General features: G+C 44.9%; 1 pseudogene across 1 annotated transcript in view; it reads left to right on the top strand.

Moving 5' to 3' along the window:
• The first annotated feature begins 1,078 nt into the window (after window positions 1-1,078).
• Window positions 1,079-5,959, top strand: part of LOC100961892 — an 8,371-nt pseudogene continuing 3,490 nt past the window's right edge. The window contains exon 1 of the transcript XR_001161651.2: window positions 1,079-1,139. The product of XR_001161651.2 is annotated as a U11/U12 small nuclear ribonucleoprotein 25 kDa protein pseudogene (transcript). The remainder of the gene's footprint in view (window positions 1,140-5,959) is intronic.

The following is a 5,959-nucleotide window of genomic DNA, read 5'->3' as shown; positions in this document are numbered from 1 at the left end:
AGGAGACTCGCTTGAGCCCAGGAGTTGGAGGTTGCTGTGAGCGTGATGCCATGGCACTCTACCCAGGGGGATAGCTTGAGGCTCCGTATACTGAGGGTGGCGGGTTCAAACCCAGCTCCCGCCAAACTGCAACAAAAAAATAGCCGGGCATTGTGGCAGGCGCCTGTAGTCCCAGCTACCTGGGAGGCTGAGACAAGAGAATCGCCTAAGCCCAGGAGTTGGAGGTTGCTGTGAGCTGAGGCCAAGGCATTCTACCAAGGGCAATAAAGCGAGACTCTGTCTCTTAAAAAAAAAAAAAAAAGAAAAAAAACACAAACAAAAGAATAAAGCACTTCTTTGTGTGTTTTCTTCTGAATTGATTATTGTGGTCAAGAAGTGCAATGTCTTGATTGGGTTAGGATTAATTTACAAGATCTCCCACTGGGTTAGGGAAGAAGCCCTCAGCTTGAACCCTTGATCTGAGCTTTAGTCTTTTTCCTATGACCAAGCCTTTTCCTGGGCTAGTCCCGGGTACTTGGCCCCTGACTTAGTTTTGCTTCATTTCATTCTCAGTGCCCTGTTCTGGTCTGACATTGACCACCCTCTCCCAGGCTAGAGTTTTCTCATTCATTTGATAAATATTTATTGAGCACTATTACGTGCAAGAATATTCTGAGAACTGGGGTATACCAATGACCAAACAGATACAAATCTTTATCCTCATAGAGCTTACATTCTATAATTCTTCCTTGAAGCTCATCCCCATGGCTGAACCCCATTTTCTGCTGCTTACGCTCACAGTCCACTGTCCAAATTAGAACATATCTGCAAATTATCTGGATCTACTCCTGCCACCTAGAAGACCATGCAGCATCATAGAATGAGGTCAGTGTTTGGATCCGATAGACCTGGAGCAAATATCCCTCCAGGGCTTACCAACTGCATGAACCCGCACCAGACGCTTATCCTTTCTGAACCCTAATTTCCCCATCTGTAAAACAGGACAAGGACAACATATACCTTATAGGGTTGTAAGGACCAAATATGTTGATCCTTGCAATTCTTTTAGCACTGTGCCTAAAGAGTGAGTGTCTGACACATGTCAGCTGTGTTGAGTTTTGCATGTCAGAACAAGGAAGCTCATGTGGTGGGCGTGGAAGGTAAAGTAACTCAGCATTCAGGAACTGGGACAAGAGAGTGGAAGAGTGTACAAGAAACACACACTGTAAGCAGTAGCCCCTGGAGCCCAGGAGGTCAGGGTGGATGGAGAAGTGGTAGACAGGCCTGGTAGGGTGGCTCACGCCTGTAATCCTTACATTTTGAGAAGCCTAGGCAGGTGAATTGCTTGAGCTCAAGAGTTCGAGACCTGGGCCTGAGCAAGAGTGAGACCCTGACTCTATTAAAAATAGAAAAAAAAAAAAAAAAGCCAGGTGTGGTGGCAGGCACCTGTAGTCCTAGGTGTTCAAGAGGCTGAAGAAAGAGGATCTCTTGAACCCAAAGAATTTGAGGCTGCTGTGAGCTATCATGATGCAACAGCATTTTACCCAGGGTGACAGAGTAAGACTTTGTCTCAAAAAAGAAAAGAAAAAAAATATATATATATATATATAACTTTAAAATAAATAAAATAAAATAAGGGGGGGAAAAGAGAGAAAAGAGGTGGACAGTGGGCAGAAGCCCTTGCCAGGATCATCTCTAGTCTGAGGAGGATGAAAATGACTAGAGAAGAGCAGGCAGCAGGGCTGAGGCAGCACTCAGGCCCCAGAATTCCAGTGGCAAAGGGCTAGGGCTATGGAAGGCCAGGACACTGCCAGCAGCGCCTGCCACCGCAGGAGTTCCTAGCTCTGCCTGTATCACAGCTCAGCTCTTCTGCACTCTCCTCACATCATCCATGGTCCATTCCTCCCAACTTCTCCTCCCTACCACTTCTTTCAAATCAGTATCCAACATCTTCACCTGCCTAAAAACACAAACAAACAAAATGCAAATAAACAACACTCCCAACTCCTTAGTTACCACCCTATCATTTTCCTTTTCTTCCCTTCATCTCCTTCTCATCCCTCAACTCACCCCAGGCTGGCTTCTATTGGCAAAAGTCCACTGAGCCTTCACAACAAAGCACTTGCTGTGCTTTCTGGTTCAGGCCCTTTAGTCTGCAATTGTGAAACTGGAGAGAAAGCTGGTTTCTCTATGCAGCAGAGGAAGGATATAGTTCCCACAGCTGCCTTCCCTATAATTAGAACCACTATAATGATAACCAAACCACACTGCATCTCATGCCACAAGGAGACTTAGCATGGCTTTTGCTGAGAACCCTTTACTGGTTTCTCAATTGTGCTTAGAAAAAATTCCAAACTGCTTTGTACAAGGCCTCCCAAGATCTATCTCCTACCTGTGTCTTCAACCAGCCTCATCTCTCCTACTCTGCCTGCTTACCCTTCCTTCCTACCCCTACTGGCTCTCTGCAAACACACAAAAAACTTATTCTTGCATTCCTGCTTGGTGCTTTTGCATTTGCTGTTTCTTTCACTTGAAACATTTCTTTTTTTTTTACTCTGTCAGTCCTGAAGCTACTAGCCACCTCCAAATTGAGGTGTGCCATAAGTTTAAAATGAACACCAGATTTTTAAGAACTTAGGTCAAAATAAAGGGACTTAAATGTTTTTAAATATTTATTACATTTTGAAATGATATATTTTGAATATGTGCAAGGTTATTGTGAGGACTGAATATGGTGACAGTTCCTATGCACCTCCTGCTCCCACAACACGCAACCTTGCCACTGCCAACATCCCACACTGCAGCTGTGTGTGCCACTGATGAACCCACAGTGATGGATCATTATTATGCAGTGTCTATGTTGATGTTAGGGTTCACGCTCAGCCACGTGCAGTGGCTCACACCTGTAATCCCAGAACTTTGGGAGGTCAAGGCAGGAGAATCACTTGAGGCCAGGAGTTTGAGACTGGCCTAGGCAACACAGTGAGACCCAGTCTCTAAAGGAAAAAAAAAAAAGGAATTAAGCAGGCACAGTGGGAGGAGCTTGTTAGCTCCAGCTGCTTATGAGGTAAGAGGGTTGCTTGAGTCCAGGAATACAAGGTTACAGTGAGAAAGACAGAGGAAGACCCTATCTCTAAAAAACAGAAAAAAGAAAAAGAAAAAAAAATGGACCTGGCATGGTGGCTTGTGCCAGTAACCCTGGTACTTTGAGGGGCTGAGGCAGCAGGAGGATTGCTTGAGGCTAGGAGTTAGAGACCAGCCTGAGCACCACAGTGAGACTCCCATCTCTACAAAAAATACAAAAATTAGTGGTTAAGGGCAATCTACGTGGGGGGAATGAGGGAGCAGTCAAGAGTTGAAGCCAAGAGTTTGTGGTTGCAGTGATCTGTGACCAGGCTACTACACTTCAGCCTGGGCAACAGAACAAGACCCTGTCTCTCACAACACGCATGTACAAAAAATAAAGAGGAAAGGCTGGGCGCAGTGTCTCATACCTGTAATCCCAGCACTCTGGGAGGCCGAGGCCAGTGGATTGTTTAAGCTCATGAGTTAGAGACCAGACTGAGCAAGAGTGAGAGCCCATCTGTATGGAAAATGAAAACCTGATGAAGAGGGGGGCACCTGTAGCTCAGTGGTTAGAGTGCCAGCCCTATGCAGTAGGGGTGGCAGGTTCTAACCCAGCCTGGGACTGCTAAACAAAAATTAAATAAAAAATTAAATTTAAAAAAATTAAAAAAAAAAGAAAAACTGATCAAGAGGATCTCTTGAGCCCAAGAATTCAAGGTCACTGTGAGCTATGATGCCACAGCATTCTAGCTGAGGTGACAGAGTAAAACTCTGTCTCAAGTAAATAAATAAATATAGAAAAAGAAGCAAGCATCAGTAAAGGTTAATTCAGTGTTGAATACTCTATGGGTTTTGACAAATATATAATGATGTGTTTCTACCACTACAGTTACCATAAAGAGTGGTTTCATTGTCCTAAAAAATCCTCTGTGCTCTCTCTGTTCATTCCCTCCTCCCATCCCATCCCCTGGCAACTGCTGATCTTTACTATTATACTTTTTTAAATGTGAATTTTAGAAAATTTAAAATTACGTATGTGGTTCATATTATATTTCTATGGGACAGCACCATTCCGCATGTTCCCAAGGCTGCCTGTCTTCCTCTGTTCAGGTTTCTGCATGAATATCACCTCCTCGGTGAGGCTTTCCCTGACCACCTGACCCTATTCAAAATAGTAGCTCCCACTGTTATGCTTTTCTTTTTACTTATTCTTCTCCCTAGCATTTATTAACTGCATTAGACAGAAAAAATCAGGTAAACAAATGTGCAAGATGATGACAAGTTGATCAAAGTTATGATGAAAATAAAACAAGGTTAGCAGGAGGGGGCTACTTTAGATGAGTGATCAAAGTGCATCTTTGAGAGGGTGACTTCTTTTTTTTTTTTTTTTGAGACAGAGCCTCAAGCTGTCCCCCTGGGTAGAGTGCTGTGGCTTCTCAGCTCACAGCAACCTCCAACTCCTGGGCTCAAGCGAGTCTCCTGCCTCAGCCTCCCAAGTAGCTGGGACCACAGGCATCCGCCACAATGCCCGGCTATTTTTTGGTTGCAGCCGTCATTGTTGTTTGGTGGGCTGGGCTGGATTTGAACCCTCCACCTTAGGTGTACGTGGCTGGCGCCTTAGCCACTTGAGCCACAGGCGCTGAGCCTGAGAGGGTGACTTCTAAGATGAGTCCCCGGTGATGAAAAAGGCACCAGTTGGCTCGGTGCCTGTAGCTCAGTGGTTAGGACTCTGGCCACATGCTCTGGGGCTGATATGTTCAAACCTGGCCTGGGCCTGCTAAACAACAATAACAAAAAAACAGCCAAGCATTGTGGCAGACGCCTGTAGTCCTAGCTACGAGGGAGGCTGAGGCAAGAGATCACTTGAGCCCAAAAGTTTGAGGGTTGCTGTGAGCTATGATGCCATGGCTCTATCCAGGGTGACAAAGTGAGACTGTAAAAAAAGAAAGAGAGAGAGAGAGAAAGGAAGGAAGGGAAAAGAAAGAAAGAGAGGAAGGAAGGAAGGAAGGGAGGGAAGAAGGGAGGGAGGGAGGGAAAAGAAAGAAAGAAAGAAAGAAAGAAAGAAAGAAAGAAAGAAAGAAAGAAAGAAAGAAAGAAAGAAAGAAAGAAAGAGAAAGAAAGAAAGGACGGACCAGTCAGTGGCTCAGTGGCTCATGCCTGGAATCCTAGCACTTTGGGAGACTGAGGCAGGTGGACTGCTTGAACTCAGGAGTTCAAGACCAGCAAGAGCAAGAGCCCCATCCCTACTAAAAAAATGGCCAGGCCAGGCACAGTGGCTCACGCCTGTAATCCTAACACTCTGGGAGGTTGGGATGGGTAGATTGCTGGAGGTCAGGAGTTTGCGACCAGCCTGAGCAAGAGTGAGACCCTGTCTCTAAAAGCTAGCTGGGTGTTGTGGTGGGCACCTGTAGTCCCAGTTACTTGGGAGGCTGAGACAAAAGAATCACTTGAAACCAAGAGTTGGAGGTTGCTGTGAGCTATGACGCTATAGCACTCTACTAGGGTCAACATAGCAAGACTCTGTTTCCAAAAGAATAAAAAATAAAAATAAAAAATAGCCTGTGTTGTGGCAGTTACCTGTAGTCCCAGCCACTTGGGAGGCTGATGCAAGAGGATCACTTAAGCCCAAGTTTTGATTTTGCTGTGAACTATAACACCATGCACTCTACTGAGGGCAACAGAGTAAGACTCTGTTTAAAAAAAAAAAAAGAAAAAGAAAGAAAGAAAAGAAAAGAAAAAGGCACCAGTCATGCAAAGGGAAGGGAATTCCAAGCAGCCATAGCATCTTTGCAAATCCCTAAGGTAGAAAGGAAATGCACTTACTAGAGCAGTGGTTCTCAACTTGTGGGTCACGACCCCTTTGTAACAATGAAAATACATCCTGCATATCTGATATTTACATTATGGTTCATAA

This window comes from Otolemur garnettii, unplaced genomic scaffold (genome assembly GCF_000181295.1).
Source record: "Otolemur garnettii isolate 467f Iridium unplaced genomic scaffold, OtoGar3 scaffold00144, whole genome shotgun sequence".
NCBI lineage: Eukaryota > Metazoa > Chordata > Mammalia > Primates > Galagidae > Otolemur > Otolemur garnettii.
Note: the sequence above shows the minus strand (reverse complement) of the source record. Positions and strands in the feature narration are given on the sequence as shown.